This window comes from Sinocyclocheilus rhinocerous, unplaced genomic scaffold, assembly GCF_001515625.1.
Source record: "Sinocyclocheilus rhinocerous isolate Xijiao unplaced genomic scaffold, SAMN03320098_v1.1 scaffold567, whole genome shotgun sequence".
In the NCBI taxonomy this organism is placed as follows: Eukaryota; Metazoa; Chordata; class Actinopteri; order Cypriniformes; family Cyprinidae; genus Sinocyclocheilus; species Sinocyclocheilus rhinocerous.
The window spans coordinates 531,140-551,654 of record NW_015649134.1 but is presented as its reverse complement, the minus strand read 5'-3'; the positions used below and the strand labels follow the sequence as shown (position 1 = coordinate 551,654).

Sequence of the window (20,515 nt, the reverse complement as noted above, 5' to 3'; positions counted from 1 at the left end):
CTTTATTACTTTGGTGGTGTAATTATATTCTGTATTTTACACATACTTAAAATGCTTTGGCAATGCTATAATAGAAATGTCATGCCAATAAAGCAACTTGAACTTGAGAGAGAGAGAGAGAGAGAGAGAGAGAGCTGGATATGCCTGTACTGTAGCCGAGGAGAAGTAGAAACAGAGCTACACTTCATAACCACCTGCTCTAACTACACTTTTAGAAAAGATGTGTTAAAAATGACACAACCTGTGTTCAATTTGAACACATTAATGGGTGAGTTCTGGGACAACGTTTTTTGTGTTAAAGGGGTCATATGACGTTGCTAAAAATAACATTATTTGGTGTATTTGGTGTAATGAAATGTGTTTATGCGGTTTAAGGTAAAAAAATATTTGGGTTGAGCTGTTCTGGAACAGTGTTGTAAATACAACTTAGTAGAAGTCTTAGACTTAGAAGTCTCTTTGTTGACTATCAATGATTATTATCAATGTCTGTACTCCTCCATCTTTTCCACAGCACAGGAGTAAAAGTCATTATCAAAATAGCCTTTTAAAAGCCAAAACAATGTTTTTGTCCACCTTTGGGAATAAATGAACTTCTCCGAAGACTGGATCCTGCTCAGAACTTGACTGACAACATCAGAATGTTCCCTGGTCTGTATGCAAATTTTAATACTTGCATATCCTAAATTCTGTCCAAAAATGCTGAGAATCCATAGAGAGAAAGACTCCAATTGAGGATTTATCCTTCAGCTTGTCTGCAGTGAAGGGGTAGCTGTTTGAGACAAAAACACACTAATACCCCTTTTCCACCAGCATGAACCGGGTGCTAGTTCAGAGCCAGTGCTGTTGCCGGTTCGGAGTTGGTTCAACTGGAGAGCCTTCTAAGAACCGGTTTGCCTTTCCACGGGCTAGAGAGCCACCACAGAGCCAGGTCTTACGTCACTGAATACGTCTCATCTTTCCCAGTAATGCTAGCACGGCAGTGCCAAACACAACAGGCTTGTTCAAGATGCATCGGCAGCATGCAAACCGATCGGCGCACAACACCAAAGCACTGCGAAAGCGATCCAAAAGCATAAAGTGTGTCGTCTACTTTCCAATCACTCCTGCGGCACACCTCGCAGCGCCGATGCAGCCCGAACAAGCCTAAACACACCATCAACAATGGCGGATGTTGCATTGCTATCGATGTTCATGGCTATGCGAACCTACATCGTCATCCAAACACGGCGAATTCAACGTGTTCGTGTTTAGCTGCTATTTAAAAAATGGCAGTCAAAAGTTTCTGTTCATCTTGTTGGTCACGGTATCCCTGCCCCCAGTCCCTGACGCAAGCGGTTCTTACTTCTAGACCAGCCACGTTTTGGTGCTACCTACGAACCACTTTTCCTGGTTTGGAGCTGGTGCTTTGGGTGTCGAAAGACAAAGAACCGATTTGAAACTAGGCTCTGGCTCCGAACCAGCACTCAAACTGCCTTGGTGGAAAAGGGGTATAAGACACATGCAAGCAATCACTATGTGATGATCTTTCTCCTTCCTACAGTAGTTAACCCACCTGTGCGCTGATATTAGGTACCTTCCTGGTCATGTGGGACTGCAATGGTAGAGAGTCTTCTGCCTAATAAAAGATCAAAATAATGATAAAATATAAACTAAAGAATGTTTGATTTGGTAGGAATGAATAATTTAGTGTAAGTTTTACTGCAGTGCTTACCTGAATGGCGAACATAGAAAATGGTCCATCGTCTGATTGGTTCATTTGCTGTGTAATAAACAATGTTAGACATCACTTATTTGATATAATGTTAGCAAATATATAGATTGTAAGCTACCTGGTCTGCACCAGTGGCTCCAAAGCACTTATAACATATTGCTAATCATTTCAGCAAACTTTTAAATCATCTACCACTACTTTACACATAATAAATAAAGAGCATTGCTAGCACCATTTCTTTATTGACAAAAACAGAGTGAAATACAGTCTAAAAGTGCGGTCACATTTACCACTGCTTGGTGAAATTTTGCGTGCTAAATTCAGTCATTTGTAAAGGTGTCTTCATTCTCGGGAATTTCGTGTGAACGTGTGAAAAGATTGTCAATTTGAAATCAGTTTTCAACGTGTTTTCGCCGCGCTAACCAACAGAAAGCTGCTTGATTTACAGTAAAGTTACATTACGTGACTAATGTGCTTCAGCTAACGTTAAACTATTGACAATGACCGCGTTTTGCCCACAAAATTTTGCTGTGCCTGCACGTTTAAAACAGTATTAAAACAACAGCAGCAGGAAACATTGCTTTTGTTAATAAATGTAAGCAAAATATGATTTCATGTACAGCTTACCTCAGAAATCTTGCTAGCAGTCTCCAGCTCGAATTGACCATATGCACGATTACTTCCTGGTTTTAGATAAGCCAGCTCAGTCATTTCCGGTTAAATGTACTGTGCCTTAAGGGAGCGCCCTTTGCTGGGTTTCTCTACATAATCCATTCACAATTTTGAGAAAAGTTTTGTTTGTCTAAGAGAACCAAATGTCCACATATACCGTTTCAGGAATGACAAACAATGTTAAATTTACGCGAGTGAATCCGTTAAATCATGCCGCGAGTCATTGCTATGATTGACAGTGGCAACGGAATGAATCATCTGACCAGCAGACGTCAAAATAGAGCTGTGCATTAAGTGATTGAGACTAAATTCAGACTAACAAAATTACAGCAGCAACAAGTCTGTGTTGGATAAAACTTAAACGATGTAGTCAAATTATTAAATTTAAACATTTCAAAATATTGAATGCACCATTTAATTCTTATACTTATTTAATTTGTATTTAACTATGTAGGTATTTAAATAATTCAGCATTATAGGCTGTCTGGTCTTATTTATTAATTTTTTTAAATGACAAGTGACTTTGTGACTTCTTGCACTTTATATTCAGTGCGATAAAGTACTAAAGTTTGTTGTAATATTTATTTTATTATAAATCAAAAAGCAAGACAAGCGGCCAGCGGCAGACAGTGAGCTGATCATAGCATGTTTGATCAGTTTAGCCTTCTCAAATCATCACGACTTGCCTAAAATAAAATCTATAGATATAAAACAGTTCAAATAACAATGTTTAAATGTTAAACCTAGATAAATGTGCGCTGCTAGACGCATATCCAATAGTTTGTGCGGAGAGTGGAAGCTAAAGCGCGCTTTGAAGGATATGAAGTCGCCAGCAAGATCACTTGCATTTTTTTCAGTGGAAACAACTTTAAATAGCCTATGCGTAATTTTTGCTCATAAAGAGTAATACATGATTCGGAACTGCAAAGTGTCTACTTTTTTTGTGTGCACTCACAATATCAACAAAACGTTGTGCTTTTATACTACCGTTTCGGTCTTGAAAAGGAGCACTTCACAAAAATGAACCGAAACTCAGCGAATACACGCCTCACAGACATGATAAATATATCTATAGAAAGCTTTAAATTACTACTTTAAATTACTACTAAACTTTTGCCGGTGCTTTGCGGCAAGCTTAAGCCTGTTTCGTGCATTTGAACCCAGAAATCTTCAGCTGCGCTGACGGCACACTCGCTGCTGCATAATAAAGTGAATTTTACTGATGAGAAATAATAAAGGCTTTAAAATTTTATAATATTTTAAAAATGTATTCATGGCTATGAAGGTAAGATACTGATTATCGAGAATACCATTACGATGTCATTTAAGAGATTAGACTAACTGCCTAAACAGTTACGATAGTGTTTATTTGTCAGCATTTAAATGTACAGTTACTTGTCTGGGTAGCCTACTTTTCTGGGATTACCAGACTCTGTATATACATTTATATGTTCTTTAATCACATAAAACAGTATGTTAATTCCGCTATCATTATTTATGGTGTTGCAATTATTTTGTTTCTCAGTTTCTGATAAGAATGAGGCAGGAGAGGTTTCTGTGAGAGTCTCTAGCGCATATATAAAATGAGTTTCACTGGAAGATTATGAGCTGGTTTATCTTTATCCGGAAGTTCTAAATAGCGCTCTGTGCATATGGTCAATTGGCGGGACATGGTGCGAATCGTCTTCGTCTCCACCCTAGGTGATTTTGACGAGCAGTTTTGACGCGAGGGTTAGTCGATTAACATAATAAAGCGATTATGGTATAAATACCATATTTTACTTACAACAATACAGAAGTAAAACGAAATGGCAAGTCGCTGTCATTAGACTAAAATGACTATGGGCTGACTGGATTCTGTTCAAAGACGCTAAGTCCCTATTGGTTCACACTAGCTAATCTACACATAAAGTGTTAAGCACATCGGTCTACACATATTGTGTTAAATGCTGTGTGTAAATTCACAAGTTGTGTTGATATTTAAACTACACATAAATGTGTAAAAGAGGTTATTCTTTTCTACACATTTTTATTTAATATCGACACAAAATGTGTAAATTAGAGTGTTACACAAAGTGTGTTATTTTTTCTACACGTCTTTCTAAGAGTGTATAATGACATTCGAAAACAGTTCTTTCCCAAATTTGAAATTATTTGTCCCAACTTCAAAAAGCTGGAGAACAATGCACAAGTTCAATATTTGCTTGGTGAAAAAAAGAGACTGCATTTCACTAGTGGCAAGGTACATTAATGCCTGTCACAAAAAGAGGGAAAAGTCGACCAGTGTAGAGTCGACAGTACTGCGCCCATGTACACACACACACGAACTCAAACTCTTGTACACTCATATGTAAACCACACACCACTTATTGTACATATTGCTGTACCTGTTGATCATACAATCCATTATTTTTTGTACATTTTATTTCCCTATTCTTTGTTTTTCTTGCTCATATACTGTAAATGCTTTGGCAATACAATGTACAATTTGTCATGCCAATAAAGCTGATTTGAATTGATAAAGATTGAGAGAGAGAGAGAGACTCGAGAGACTCAGAAAAGCAGTTTACTAAATGCTGTATAATGGTAACAGCCTTGACTTCCTGTTTCACTGGGGTGAGGTGACACCCAGACTAATTTCTTTAGTTTTTCCCTCAGAAAAAAAAGACATACAATAATGATTGTAAAAAAAGTTTTTGAGGTCACAAATAAACAAGAATTAATTGCAGTGGCAATAAGAAATTTGTTTGATGGTTGAAATATTCATTTCCACTTAGAGTCTGAACAATGAGTTTAAATATTCTATATTGGCCCCACACTCAGTGAGGATGAAGATGAAAGTGACGTGACATGTGGTCAAGTATGGTGACCCATACTCGGAATTAGTGCTCTGCATTTATCCCATCCAAAGCGCACACACACAGCAGTGAACACACACAGCAGTGGGCAGCCGGTATTGAAGGTGGAAGAGAGCGCTGTACATTCACTCCCCCCACCTACAATCCCTGCGGGTACGAGACTCGAACCCGCAACCTTTGGGTTACGAGTCCGACTCTCTAACCATTAGGCCACGACTTCCCCAGATAAGTAGCTGAACAATCACGCTAAGACACACAAATACACAAATTGGGCCACACAATCATAGCATAGAAACTATAATCAATCCTATATGACCAAATTTTGTTTGAGAGGGTTGTCACCAAAAAACAACAACAACAAAACCTTTAGTGTCATCAAACAACATACTTATGTACCTACAGTCTGCCAGGCATCTCGGGGTTTTACGGTCAGATGAGACCAAAAATATTAGATGAAGGGGTCCCATAAAAATACATATAATTCAGAAAAAAAATGTTTAATGAAGATTATTTTTTATTTTTTTTATTAAAGTATTTCACTTTAATTAAATTAAATTAAATTAATAACTTTAATTAAAGGTTAGATTTTTGTGAATGTATTGAATATAGTGTTTTGGATAAACAACAGATTTCCATGTTTCTGCTCCTTTACCAAGGGTGCCAATATTTGTGAAGCTTACTGTATATACACTTAGTGATGCCAGGCTGGATGAGCTAAGCGATGTGGGTGTGACTGGTATTCACTAGCCATTATTATCTTCTCCCAGTGGAACCTAAAGGGAAATTCTATGTTTTGTTTTGGTTTCCTTTAGCTCATGCTCAAAGTTACATTATTTTTGTTAGATGATGAAAGCATGACTTTATCTCTTATGTGAGCTGATAACAACTAACTGCTTAGGCAGTTTGCATCACATCATCCAATGCAGTGTACACAGGGTACAAGACGACAACTGATCTTTAGTTTCAACTTCATAGACAGAAAAGCTATTGAGGTTTTAAAGTTACAAGGTATTTTACACAAAGTCAAATAAATAATTTCACTTTATTAAAAAAGATAACTCAAAACAACTTTGTGAAAAGCATGTGGTTTTTAGTACCGACTCTACACACAATAGTATAGCATTGTGACAAATAGGACAAACAATCAATCACATAAGAGGAATGGGAAATAAATGATTAAATGTTTTTTTTAGGAGAATGTCAGTGGAGGACACAGAAGATTGATGGCACATAGGCAACAGTATTCCAGAGGGAGATGACAGATGTTTGAGGTGACAGACGTCTGTTAGTTCACTGGTTCAGGAAGATCATGGTTGAGTTCAACATATTCTAACAGGCCTTGGTACAAAAACACAAGCACAAATTGTCATCAGATGAAAAATTTAATTTCAAATGAAAATTGGCATTTGTACTAAACTTGGTTGGGAATCCACATAATCTATCAGAGATGTACACATGATGAGGTAATGAGGAAGAAGAGGTTAAAAAGTTTAATAATGAACCCAGAAGGAAAATTGGGTTGATGTCAGTTTGAGTCATTCTGTTTCATAATTTTTGCTGTACTTCTGTCTTCCTTTCCTATGGCCTTTCACAGTGTTCTTGAAGTCACTGTGTGTATGACTGCTCTTTGTAAATTCCGGTCCTTTGTTCAAGACGAAACCACAGCCCTGTTATTTGTTCCCATCTGGAAAGTCTGACTGGTGCTTCCCTTAGTGTACAGTCATGGCCAAAAGTTTTGGCAGTGACATAAATTTAGTGTTTTGCAAAGTTTGCTGCTTTAGTATTTGTAGATTAATTTTCCACATGTTTCTATGGTATACTGAAAAACCATGATAAGCATATCATAAGTTGGATTGAGATCCGGGGAGTTGCCTGGCCACAGATTCAAAATTTCAATGTAATGATCTTCGAGCCACTTCTTTATCACTCTTGCTTTGTGGCATGGTGCTCCATGATGGATGCATGATGCTGGAAAATGCACGTATCATCACCAAATTGCTCATGGATCAGTGGAAGAAGTCGCTCTTGCAGGACGTTTTGATACCATTCTTTATTCATGGCAGTGTTTTGGGGCAGAATTATGAGAGAGCCCACTCCCTCGGTTGAAATGCAACCCCACACATGGATGGTTCTAATTATTATGATAGAGATTTCACCTGACTAGTACTCATTCACACTTTCACATGTGCTGCTGATATGATTAGTCAATTAACGTTAGCTGGTCATTTTGTATCAGGATCAAAAATCAGTTTTTTTTTCAGGATCAGGTCCTGGCGCTTGCTGGACACTCTGGGACGTCCTGAAGACTTCTTCACTGCAGTCAAACTTCTCTACTTGAAGTTCTTGATGATCCAGTAAATGGTTCTTTCAGGTGAAATATTCTTTGTAGCAATTTCCTTGCATGTGAGGCCATTTTGATGCAAATCGATGATGGCTGCATGTGTTTCTTTGGAGGTAACCATTGCTAACAAGAACACAATGATTGGAAGCACTTCTTCCCTCCTTTTATAGCAATCAGTGTGCTCTTACAATCTAGTTGTGATTTCACCTGACTAGAACTCATTCACACTTTCACTCTACACAATAATCTAGAAACAATGTGAATGAACACCACAACAGCTTAAGCTGCAGACTTTGCAAAACACCAAATTTATGTCACTGCCAAAACTTTTGGCCATGACTGTAGACAGAGTTTACACATTCAGTCCTCCATGTGAGTATGTTACATCCTCCCACATGGCATAAGGATACTGAAGAAAACTAAGATCACATTTAGAGTTCTCTGGTCAGGTGCAGCGATGTGCTCCTGCATCACACACGTAAAATATTACTCATGAATTTTAGCTGTTAATTGAATTGCCTTTTGTTAATAAACAAGATGCATGCTTTGATTTAGTTTGAGACTTTAGTCTTTGCAACTTCAGGGATCTTATCTATACACAATCAGCTTGTAACACTCCAAAGAGAAAGGAAAACTTGAAATCGCATCATATGACCCCTTTAAGTAATTTGAAAACAACAGTTGAAAGAAAGTTGATGAGTTGCATGACTTCACTGTTTATTCAGACATTTGTAGTAAAATAATAATAATAATAATAATAATAATAATAATAATAATAAGTAGTAAAATAATAATAATAATAATAATAATAATAATAATAATAATAAAATCCAATTTACGAAAAAATATCAGAAAGGAATAAGATTCTTTGTCACAATTTTTGGACAACGTTACTCTTTAAACTTGCAACCCTTAAAATGTGTGAATTTCACTGCAGTAGAGAACAAAAACCAAGTTATACAAACAAAATATGTTGGACCTGGAGTATTTAATCATTTTTAATGTAATCTAAGTCAAACATTAAAACATAGTTCAAAATTATACTTTCTTATCTTTTGAAGCACACTGAGACACAGGTGATCTGTTATTTCAAAGGTCACTCAGCAGGATGGAAAGAATGCTTATAAGGTAATAAGAAGTGAGAGTAGGACACTTAACATGCTCAGAAGCTCTTGTATAAACAGTATGAATTAGAAAAATAGATCCATTACAACACAGCCCACTGCTCTGTGTGTTTGCATTATATAATGTCATAGGAACGTTTTGTGTGTGAATGTGTTCTCTTGGTGTATTTTGCAATGTTGGTTGTACCTTGAGTGGTCTGAAGCTCACTGTACACAGTATCTGTGCCTTTTCTCACAGGAACTGAAGAACAAAAGAGAAAATAGGTAGTAGTAATAATTATTCTTATAATATTATTTCAAAAGAAATGCTTGTGGAAAGAGTCAAATGCACACCGTAATTCTGGATAATATAAGTAAGTGGCTATTGGAGTTAGCAGGAACCTAATTAGTCTGGCCTTTCCTGTTTATAAGATGTCTCTAGAAAACAACCACTGTAATTAAAATCCAGGGCTCTTGATAATTTGGATGGTTAAACCCCACCCTAGAAGTGTTTTTTTCTCTAATCAGCTCATGCATGCTGGGGAATCACAAGGTTCCTCTTCAAAAGGCAAGAGGAGTTGAGAGGAGAAAGAAAAGAGATGGATATAGTTTTAAAATGTTGAACTTACTTCGTGTAGGATCTACAAGTTGAGGATGAATCACCTCTGTGTACTCTGTCACCTTCATTTGTGGACCCTAGGCTGTCCTGGTCAGCAACATCTGGTGAAAAACACAAACATCAATACAAAGATACAAAATGAATTAGGTCAATCATTTTAGGTCATAATCATTTCAGGTAGGCCTATATGTTGCAGGTAAATACTAGTAGCTTGGGGAATGCATGGAAACCAGTATGATTACTAAGTGGTGACTTACCTGGAGGTCTTTCACTCCAAACACTCTTTGTTATTAACCACCGCTGAAAGACACAGCAAAAATTGTGCATCAGCCATGGTCATTTACATGCCACTTATCTCAAGAGAAATCAAATTAGATGAAGTACATCCCCAACTTTACCAGATTATTTTGTAGAAAATTAGATGAGTCATCTGAGGTTTTAAACACACACACACACACACACACACACACACGCTCGCGCACACACACACACGCACACACACACAGCACTTTAATTTTAACTGAGTAAAAGAAAAAAAAACTCCGCCAGATTGAGACTTACCCTGATTCCTCACCAAATCTATAATTTCAACTTTCAGCAAGTTGAACATATTTTAGGATTAGTCAGTGACAACTCCCTAAACTAACCAGAACAGCTTTTGTATATGCATATTGTTTCCAATTTAGCTACAATCACTGTATCTCCTCAACCTGTGACCTGCTTTTAAAGACATTGCATCTGAAGTAAACCGTTTAGTTTGGACTCTGGTGACTCTGCACTACCAGACAAATACAGAAGCAGGAAACTGTTCATAAAATAAACATGCAAAGTCAACATTGCCACTTCAAAATGTGATTTAAAGCAAAGGTGGATCTTAATAACAAAATCTTTAACAAAGGTTAAAGGTCATAAATAAATAAATGATACCTGGTTTATATGACACCTAGTTCATTCAAATATGTTAAAAGAGAGAATGCAGAAAGACATTCTGACAATCTTAACATGTCAGGGAATAAATTCCAAATGAGGTAATTCCAAATAAAGCATTTTATTAGATTTTAAGTGCCTACCAAATCTCATTTCATGTACCAACCAGACACATACACACATTATTATAGTGTTTTACAGTAAATAAATCATTAACACAGATGCTTTTAGAGTAAAATGAAACAAACATCAGCAAATAACAAACAAACATATGATGATGGAAGCAAAAACACACATACTGTATGCAAGCAAAGCAGTGAAATCAGAGAAAAAGCACATGGTGAACAGATGATTCAGATGCTGTTAAGATGAATAATAAGCCAAACTGCTGTGATATGGGTGAGCTTAACATTTTTCTGCTGTTCTAAAGAGAAGATGGGGCAGTTGATTGGATGGAATACTTGCCAGCATCAAAAACTGACACATTCTTAGAACAACAACATCTAAACCAAACATTCTTCAAAAATCCAATCATGTTACTAATCCACAGTTTGATTCCCCCTTTCCTTGTTTAAAAAGAAAGCATGATCTGAAAAACTAAAAAGATCAGAGGTGGTTCTAAAAAAACTTTTTCTTCAGAAAAGTTCATTAATTTTGCGTAATCTTAGAAATTGCTTTGTCTTACGGTTTTCATAACTCCCTGAAAAATTTGGACCCTTCACTACATTGTTCACAGGATTTCTAAGTTGTTTGCATTAATTGTGGTGATCTCATGTCCCATAGGTCACCTTCCCCGTCAAGACATCAAAGTGTAGCTCTGCGCCTGGAATTAGACAGTGAATTTGCCAGTGTCACACAGCATCTTAGTACAGTAACATTAAAGTCGCAACCGGTGACTAAATATCATGATCATAGGTTAAGTGATGTAAACATGGATGGCAAAGCCTGAATACTCCTGGTCTGTCGTCTTGATTCATGAACACTACTGACTTGAGATCCTAATTGGAATTGATTTATCGGGTAGATGTGACAAACACACCTTAGGGTATGCTAAATGAATGGAGTGGATGATGACTGTGGACAAACAGAGAAACAAAAATAAAAATATAAAGAGACCTGTGTGGTCGCTATAATGGGTGTCATGGGTGAGACTCAGGGTTAAAGAGTCATCTGATTTAGCACTTGCAGGCTTTCTGAGGAATGGTGAGAAAAAAAAATAAAAAATCAAACATACTTATTAAATATTCTCCACTACCTAAATTTCCTGGTTTTCTATGGATATTCCTTTTAAACCAGATTTGTTTGTTTGGGACCACATTACTTGTACAGGCATGGTCAGATGAGTTTAGTGACTATGTAATAACACAAAACCACCTCATCTTGTCCCTCTAATGCCTTCAACTCAAGACCAACTAAGACATAAGCCAGTCAACTCACACTGATAGTTCGGCAGCCATCTCTCTTTTACCTGTGACAGAGAGAAAGTTGAAAAGGGAATTTGGTTCACAGGTCAGAAAGGTGTGCAGCTTGTGATGCAGGGGGGCTGTAGGTCTCTCTACCTCGCTTGGCCTTGTAGCGCATCACGATGAAAAGGACCAGCAGGGCCACTAACAGCATGCAGAACACAGCAATCAAACCCTTTTTCCACATTGCCAGGCTCACTACAGAGTGGACACATATGGAGACAGACATATCAGAATACGAGTAGATGACAAACAACACAGAATAAATTTTTTACCTTAAAGATTTTAGATTAAAATTTTGTATATTTAAGTCTCTTTGATAGAACAGGATAGAACATGAAACTAAAAGGTGACCACGGTTGTCAAGCAACATTTTATTTGAATAATGATTTAAATGTCAGTGGGTTCCTCACATAAAACTGTTGCATGGCTTCAGAAAATAACCTTCATGTTCTTAAAGGGGGTTAGACACCAGAATGGCAGTGTCGCTTTACAGGTAAGAGAAAAGGCAGTGGTAATAAAGGCAATAAAGATCAATGTAAATTCCTGAGGAGATTGAACATGGGTGAGATTTAACTTTGCACTTTCTGCAAAATGTTTAAAATTGGTTTAAAAAAGGTTTTTTAGCATCGTCAAGAGTGAACAAATGCAATGCAATCTCTCAAAAACTGCATATGCAATAATTATACAATTTTAGAAAAATACTTTTTTTGTATTAATTTATGTATTAAGTTTAAATGTCATTTCATAAAATTGACTATGGATATAATGTTGAAGAAAGATGAAGCTCACCTTCGACTGTGACTATGTCACTCTTTATCAAAACATCTGCCTGGTTATTTGCCTCGCAGTAGTAATTTCCACTGTGATTTCTCTTCACTGCATTTAGGTTATATAGGGATGAATTACTTTGAACTGTGGTGTTATAGATTGCTGTGCCACTGCCTCCATAAAAACTAAAACTGATAGGTGGAGAGCCTTTTGGAATGCCACATATCAGGGTAACATCACTGCCCTCTTCAATGTTTCCTGGAACTGGAAGGACTGTCAGTAAGGGCTTCCCTACTGGAACTAAAGACAAGAGAACAATGAACTTAAAGACGTAAACAGATGCTTATACTAAATGACATTAACATTAAATCAGTGGTTCTCAACCAGGGGGCCAGGACTAACTATTAAACTCTTATAAACATATATAAAATTAGTCTAACATAAAAAATTTATTCTACATAAGTCTACATAAAAAATGAATACTAAATTACATATAAATATACATATAACACAATGCTACATTCAGTTACATTTGAATATGCACATGTAGAACTCAACAAAAAGCTTTGTAGATTTCTGCAGAATTGGAATATATAAAAGTTCTTTCTTTAAATGATTGGCTTTTTAGACTTCAGATATCTATATGATGACCTTACCTATTACAGTAGCGTGTAGCCTTTCACTATTCTTGACTGAGACTTGGCCATTATTCTCTGCTTCACACATGTAACTGCTGATGTCCGAAGGAGTCGATATCTTGGCTAAGAAACGAGCCTCCTTATGAAGGTAAGATACCTCAGTCTTGTTCAGGGTAATGCTGCTTCTCTTTAGTGAGTAGATAATTGGCAGACTTCCATTCTCAGAATAGCATCGAATCCAAAATGACTTATTCACGATAACAGGACCATCAACTGTGATCTCAGGCTTTGAAACGAGAACTTCAGAGAAACAATGGTTAATTAACAAATTTTTTTTTTTACATCTTTTATATTGATAAAATTTTTGTTTTCCTAGACATAATGGATGAGAAGGCACGGTCTACCTTTTGGTTCAAACAGCACCCTCCCGCTCTCTTTGATAATCCCTTTGGCTTCAGCAATACACATATATTTCCCATTGGATGCTTTGCCTGCAGTGCCACTGTATCTGTTATCCTTTATTACAAGTGTTTTGTCTCCGAATATTGAGTACTTTATATCATCCCTTTGAATCTTCTCTGAGGCAAAGCTGTTGATTTGACAGCTGATGGTGAAGTGTTCTCCCTCAAAAACCTCAGCTGGGTTAATGATCAGGACTGGCATGGAGAAAAGCTCTAAGGGAAACATATACAAACTGTTATCAAAGCATAATATATTTATAAGTGTTTGGGTAAACAAGACCAGACTGTGCTTAATGCTCACTGCCTTTTAGTGTGAAAGCAAAAAAAGGTGACTGCAGCAAAGGATTCACACACAAAAATAGGTTTAGCATATGAAGACTTGTAATATAACATAAAAGTCACATTGACCAATTTCTATAGCTCTTGTATGGTGCTATTTTTGTCCTTTCTGCATACTGACAGTCCATGGTCACTGTATGCATATAGGAAAAAAAAACAAGGGTACTAAAAATATCATAATCAAAAAGTTTGTTAATCTTATTTTAAGGGGAAATTTCACAAAGAATACATTAGGAAACACTGATAAGCATTCAATATCTCTCACCTTTTACAGTGATGTTCATAGCGGAGGATTTATAAACATTACCAAGGTTTGAGGAGCACTCATATTCCCCAGAGTCATTAGCCTTAGCAGACATTCTGTAATCTGTCTGTGTCATATTCGAACTGAGCACGGTACGTCCATGGATGAGATTGATTCTGAGTTCTGAATTTCTTTGGGAAGTCATATTAACACTGCAGCTGATGGTTATGAGATCTCCTTCAATGACATATGTTGATGGGTTGACTTTAATATTGGGTTTGATCTCCACCTCTGAATTGGAAAAAAATGTGGAAATGTTTACACTTCCTGGATGAACAAATACATTGTACAGTATGAAAAAAATAAATTGACCTACCTTGAATGTCAAGACTGATCACATTACTGTCATTAGAACGTTCTATTGTGCTATCCAGATTAATAGAATAGTAGCAAAGCATATTCACAGCTCCTTTAGTAAGGGCCAGCTTCTGCTCAACTCGGTGACTGTCTGTGGACTCCCTGTAGATTTCCTCAGGTCCATTACTAAAGAAAAATGTCAATGAACCTTTTTCTCCCTCCACTGTACAGACAGCAGTAACATCATCTCCCTCACTCAGTTTCAGTGTATCCACTGTAAGTACTGGTGTCTGAAGACCTGCAGAAACATCAGCAGATATTAAAATTCTGAGAGCAATTCTTCTACACACTGAACTGATGTGTTACTCTACCTTTCACTGTCAGGTCTTTGAAACGGCTCTCCTTCTTTTGCTTCTCAATGACAAGATCACATCTGTATTTCCCAGAGTGGGCCACTCTGGCATCTGGTATAGAGTAGAGTTGGTCCATAGAACTGGTCTGGTCAGTATTTAATAGCTTATTATATCTGTAGAATTTGTATTGATAGTTGGGGTGAGACCCCAGCCTGTGGCTGACTTCTGCCTGACATAACAGTGACACATTTGTACCTCTTTCAACTTCATTTCTCGGATGGATAATGAGTTGCACGTTTTTTATGACAGAATCTGTGGAGAAATAAAGCAATTTTACCACTTAGATTATGTGGTGGGTGTTTCAAGGAATGAGATTCTGCATCACAGAAACCAATTCCACTCAAACTGTTACTGGTTACAGCTTACACTGCAGGAGAAGGCTAAACTGTGGTGGTGTAAAATGTACTCAGATTTACTTCAATTAATTACTGAAGGCTGGACTATCTCATGTGGTTTAGCATTGCATTTGATATTCTTATGAGAGTCTTATTATCTGCCCCACTTTTGGTGCCCAGGGAGTCTCAGTATGGTATACATAAATATTGGGGCAGGAAGGAAAATAGTTAAACATATTTAGAAGTTTCCATCTCTGGGGATGAGAGTTATTTTAGAAACGTCTGTCCACACCCATTCACACCAGAAACCAATAAACCAACCAACCAACCATATGAATTTTTAGTAAAACATATCTTACCAAGTAATGACATTTTTAAAAAACAATTTCATAATTTTGCCATAATATGTAATACATATGTAAGTTTCAATGCAATTGCAGTTTCAATGTCCACATTAACAGAGAGACTACATAAAATATTTGGGTAGTTCACAAATAGACATGGAGAGTCAGCTAATAGATTAAACTACAAATTTAACTTACTTATTACTTTTCTAGTTCATTGTAATGGTCCTGTGGTGTGACAAATTAATTTATTTTTAAGTTAATATTCCATAAGTAAGCAAGTAAAGTAGTAAGTACGAACGTAAAGTTCAAACTCATTAGTTATGAAAATCGTTATTTCTAATGAATAGATCACACTGCAGGACTGAATAAAAGAACATAGTAGTTCCATATAAGCTGTCAAAGTTAATAACAGGTTAATAATAGGAGCAAAAACTTATTACAGTACATATAGCTCTACCTGCTATAATGATATGCAGATTATCAGATTTTGATTCAAGCTTATAATGTTTGGCAGTTGAATTCTAAGAGCATCATGCCGAAAGAGAATGACGAGTCACATTACACGGCTTACTTAAGTTCTCATGTCTCTACCACTTCCCACTACTTTCCAGAACCAGGGCATGTGACAATACACATGAACAATTTTTTTAAAAACAATATTCTTTAGTCCAAATTATAAGCATTTCTATTGGTATTAATAAATGTGAGGTCAAACTGTCCCCATTACGATTAAATTTAACAAACTAAAAATCAACTACTTCACAAAGTAAAATTCCGATTCCAATGATAAACGACAATGATTATGACATTTTGAAACGAAGTAACGTCTTACAAGGCTGAGAAATTAGTGATTTACAGACCTGCACAGGCTTCCTCTGCTGATGATGTCATATGTCATCAAAGAGGGTTTGCACAAAACAGAAAAAAAAGAAATCAAGATCAAACCAATCTCAATATCCACTTAAGCCATTATTGAGGGACTAGAAATGAAAGGTGTCCTTACAGGTGAAGACGAAGAGGAAGAGGAAGGTGCCAATCTTTAGAGAGGGCTGAATCTTCACCTGCATGGCTGAGCACTTCTAAACAGTGTGTGTATGTTTCGCTGTAGGACAAAGTGAAGTGAAGATGGAGGGAGGAGTTGTGCATGTAGGGCTACCTCTGTGCTAATTTCACAGGAAGTGAGTGTTGCTTCCTGGGGAAGTGAGGCCTGGAACTGGAATGCTCACTCTGGATGGATTTGCAGGATGATTGTTCAGTGGACAAGAGGCGGAAGTGAACCTGTGTCAGTACTCTTCAGGTAAAAGCCTTCTATTTCCAGTTGTAAACCAGCAGAGAGAGAGAGAGGGAGAGAGAGAGAGAAATCCTAAACGAAACTGCTCGCCGATTACTTCTTCTGTAACAATGACAGCATGTCTTTGAAAATGTCTGGCTTTCAGTCTTCCTGTAATCATCAGAACAAGCAGAAGGCAGTTTCTCACATGGACATGCATAATGGACACAAAGCAGCAGCATATTTAAGATATATATATATATATATAACCCTGGACCACAAAACCAGTCATAAGGGTCAATTTTTTGAAATTGAGATTTATACATCATCTGAAAGATGGATAAATAAGCTTTCCATTGATGTATGGTTTGTTAGGATAGGACAATATTTGGCCGAGATACAACTATTTGAATATCTGGAATCTGAGGGTGCAAAAAAATCAAAATACTGAGAAAATCGCCTTTAAAGTTGTCCAAATGAAGTTCTAAGCAATGCATATTATTAATCAAAAATTAAGTTTATATATTTACAGTAGGAAATTTACAAAATATCTTCATGGAACATGATCTTTACTTAATATCCTAATGATTTTTGGCATAAAAGAAAAATCGATCATTTTAACCCATACAATGTTTTTTTGGCTATTGCTAAAAATATACCCCAGCGATTTAAGACTGGTTTTGTGCTCCAGGGTCACATATATATAAACTTAATCACAACAAATTGCTTTTGTTTTAGAAAACAAATGATTTGCAAGAAAAAATATATATAGCAATAATAGTACTTACACAATGTCACAATCTGTGATGGCGAGGAACAATGGAGACGAGGAATAAACAAAACAGTCTTTAATCCAAGAAACACAGGGTACATCCAACACTGGGAACGGCAGGAAACACATGAACATAACAAGTAGAACCGACAGAGACAGAGTGCACAGACTAGGACTTAAATACAGGGGATGATTGGGGAAACGTGTAAGGGATGACTAATCAAACTAATTAACAAAACGAGGACAGGAACATGACCAAATAAGGGAACAGAAACAGGGGCAAAACATGACTCAGACAGTCCATGATCCTGCCATTACGCCCCCTCCCGGAAGGTGCGTCCTCACATCGTAGCAACAACAGAGGGAGGCATGGGTGGGAACTTGGGAGGAGGACGGACACCCGGGAGCTCGCACCGTATTGATGGTGGGCTGAGGGCGAGCAGAGGGCTCTAGGCTGAACACGGGAACAGGATGGCGCTCAGGAGGAGCGGACACTTGAGGGTGCTTATGAGGAGCTGGCACTGGAGGATGCTTTCTAGGAGCGGGCACTGGAGGGCTCTCTGGACTGGAGCCCTCTCCTCTTCTCTTTGGCACTTTCGCTGTGCCATACTACGCTCACCCTCAGCCACGGTGCAGGGGGTGGAGCACGGTGACGAAGGAGGGAAGAGCCAGGGAGGAGACAGGAGGGGCCCGGAGCAGGAGAAGCCAAGCAGGACCCAGGCCACAGCCATAATGTTGACCCATGGTGGACTGACGGAGGGAGGAGCCATGGAGGAGGAATGGCCGCACAGCGGGGAGATGGTGGGCTGGGCTCTGGGTCCGGAGTGGAATCCACTCCACAAACGCGCCGAAATCCTCGAGGACCATCTTCGGACGACGGCGCTCTGCATTGGATGTTTAGACTGGCATCGTAGAGCGCACAGAGTGCGTCGTCCGGGTAGCTGGTGGTGCTTGCTAGCAGCTGGAACAGTCTAGTATGGTCCTCGAGAGCTTTGTCCCCCTGCTCCAGCAGGAGGAAGAGGTGGTATTCGGGGTGAAGAAGGGCATCCATCCACAGAGCAACGAGGTGCAGCCGGAGGAGCGGAGTCCTGAGGCGATGGCGGGACGAGGGAGCCCGGTGGAGCTGGTGGATCGACGGGTGACATTGGAGGTGAGAGAGCTAGGAGCCGAGGTGGAGCTGCTGGATCTACGGGCCGAGGCAGAGTCCGGGCCTCGGAGGTTGGAGGCGGAGGTGAGGGATTCTCCAGCCATGGCGACGCTGGAGGATGGCAGACTGTTTTGGTCGGTTCTTCTGTCACAATCTGTGATGGCGAGGAACGATGGAGACGAGGAAGAAACGAAACAGTATTTAATCCAAGAAACACAGGGTACATCCTACACTGGGAACGGCAGGAAACACATGAACATTTGTCACAAAAACGCACACACACACACACACACACATACACATATAATCAAATTATGAATAAAATTATGACAGGAACATACAGACAAATAAACAAAGTGACAAATACAGCAAACTGTACATTTACATATCTGGTTTATTCAAATGCTTGCTTCTTGTCTTTTAAACCATGGTGAAAACGCAGTCTACAGCCACAGAAAAACACCTGATTGTTTCAATTCATTGAACTAATTTCTCTTTTTTTCTTTAAAATGTTAAAACCCAAAGCAGGAGTAGCAGAGCAGTGATTTCCAACCTGATGAAAATTTGATCTGGGACATACTAGCACAGTTCATGAACAAATCCACTGATAAGCGCTAAACCAAATTCTCCTTTCAATGAAAACAAATGTCCAAAGGGGTCAGAGAATCCAACAAGAGACTATGGGTCCTGAGGAAAGGTAAAGGACAAATGTGCTTTCTCTTTCCTTCAGTAATTAATGCGACAACATCAAGAGAATGGCAGCCATACCAAGAAATGCAAGTCAAAAATACAAACAAAGAAAAAAGGAGAGGAAATTAAGAGATTAAAAGATGAAAAAAATGAAAACTTATATAGTTAAAAATAAAATACAGATATTACATAAACCAGTTACAAAAGTAACAACATAAATACAAGCACATTTCAAGAATTAGATTTTTGGAAGGTAAGAATTAAACATATCTGCCAGTCATCATCTTTGTGACATTATCAGAGACACATCAGAAAATCAGAGTACTAACGTTGATGGAAAAACTACACACAATGTTGTTTTACCTTCACCATCTCATTAGACAGAACAGCAGACTCAGGACTAGGGTCAATTCAACTGATCCAGGAGGTGAGCTTCAAAATTTATTCTTATTCATTTTTTTCTTACATTTATCTATTTGATTTATTGCCATTAATTAAATTCCCCTAAAGAAGTGTAATTTGTGACATGATTGCCCCAGAGGTAACTGTCTATGAGCTGGGTACATATCTCTCAAGATTTGATCCAGGCCTGTTTCCATCAGTCACCTCACAATAAAAGTTCCCATTTGCTTGCAGAAATTTTTACAAGGATGTGAAAGGAAAAAAGCAAACAAACAAACACTCTGATCAGAGCTTGTACAAAAATACATTTCCACCCTGATCCTCAACCGTTCTAGTTTTATTTATTGGCTACTCAATCTATCAGCAACTTAAAATTCCTTAGAAATCTCACTATATATATATATATATATATATATATATATAAAGCTCCACCTGATTTTGCTGCTGTACAGAGGTAGTTCACCCAAAAATGACAACAGAATCATTTACTTACACTCATGTTCTGCTAAACCTGTATTTGAATTGCCTGGTCCCCATCCACTTTCATTGAATGGAAAAAAAAGCATCTGATAAATATCTTGTGTTCCACAAAAGAAAGGTCATGCAGGTTTGGAATGACATGCGGGTGCGTAAAT

At 37.8% G+C, this 20,515-nt stretch overlaps 1 pseudogene; it reads right to left on the bottom strand.

Annotated features, from left to right (window-relative positions):
• Nucleotides 1-6,332: 6,332 nt before the first annotated feature.
• Nucleotides 6,333-16,666, bottom strand: LOC107710271 (platelet endothelial cell adhesion molecule-like; annotated as a pseudogene).
• Between the last annotated feature and the right edge of the window lie 3,849 nt (nt 16,667-20,515).